Below are 1,330 nucleotides of genomic sequence, written 5' to 3' on the forward strand. Positions count from 1 at the left end.
AAGCCGTAATTACGTCCATTCACAGCCACAGTAGTTCAGGGGGGACTTGCTGGTCTCCTTCGACCCAAAGCGCCGCCGATGTCCAGATCCTCCTTTCGCTGGGGACTGCAGAGCGATGAACGGCCCCGTGAGGGGCTCCAGGGGTGGCAAGGGGAGAGAAGTGTGAGGTTTGTGAGCAGGAAGGAGGTGACTGTGCCACGCTGTGGCTTTGCTGCTGGCGCAGAGATACAGGGCCGAGTCCCCCGGCTCTGCGCGCTGGATCGTCAGAGTGGAGTCCGTCCCCTCCGGCCTCTGAGCGGAAAACCGGTCCGTAGGCATCCCTGATGTGTCCAAGTCTTGCTTGTTTTGGAAGGAAATCAAAAACTCCAGGCCCCGTCCCGGCGTCTGTCGGTACCAGTAAAGGTAAACATGACCGGAAATTGGATCACACTTGAGAACGACCTCCTGGCCCCTCCCCGTGACCCTGTGTCTGGGCGACTGGGAGACTCCAGCTCCTGTGTGACCTGTGAAGACAGAAGCTGGGAAGAGAATGAGGAAAACAATTGTAATCGTCCTCATCCTCTCTCTGTCTCTCTGTCTGTCTGTCTGTCTCTCTGTCTGTCTCATACACACACAAACGAAGCAAACTGCTCAGTGTTCTGAGGACTCGCCTGCCCCCAGGAGACAGAGAGTCACGCAGCAGAGGAGCCTGGTGCCCATGGCAGGGTCAGGACAGAAATGGGAGGTTCACCAGGTCAGGGTCCCTGTGAGCGTGAGCAGAGGGGGAGGGACGTCCCTTCACCCTCCCAAGGCAGTTCCCACAGTGACATCACTGCCTCTATCGGTCCCCTCGACCTCAGGGACACATGATTTCCATGGTAGCGAACGCAGATGACTAAGGAAATATTTGTAAACTCCTTTTCCCACAAAGTCAATGCCTGGGCTGTCGCTCTCGACTCCAGTGCTGTCGGGACGCAGAGGTCTCCACGCGCTTCCACGCGCATCTCTCACGCGCCCATTGCTCCTCTGTGTGCCGGCTTCTCACCGAGACATGCGGACAGCACCTGCACCACGGACACCGGAGGGGGAGTCACCGTCTCGCCTGCATGTCAGGGTTTCCTGTGAGCATCCTCGTTCCTGTTCCCACCCCTCTGTTCTCCGTGTCACACGTGCCCCACGTTCTCCGTGTCACACGTGCCCCACGTTCTCCGTGTCTTGGGCAGGGGCGGGCGTTGGGGGTTGACCTGGCTCTGCCCTAGAAGCACTGACGTACTCAGAGACACGAGAGATAGAATGACGCCCTGAAGGTCTGAGATGGAAGCGTCTGCTCCTCCTGCAGGTCAAGACCACC

The sequence above is a fragment of the Pteropus vampyrus genome, unplaced genomic scaffold (genome assembly GCF_000151845.1).
Source record: "Pteropus vampyrus isolate Shadow unplaced genomic scaffold, Pvam_2.0 Scaffold682, whole genome shotgun sequence".
Classification (NCBI taxonomy): domain Eukaryota; kingdom Metazoa; phylum Chordata; class Mammalia; order Chiroptera; family Pteropodidae; genus Pteropus; species Pteropus vampyrus.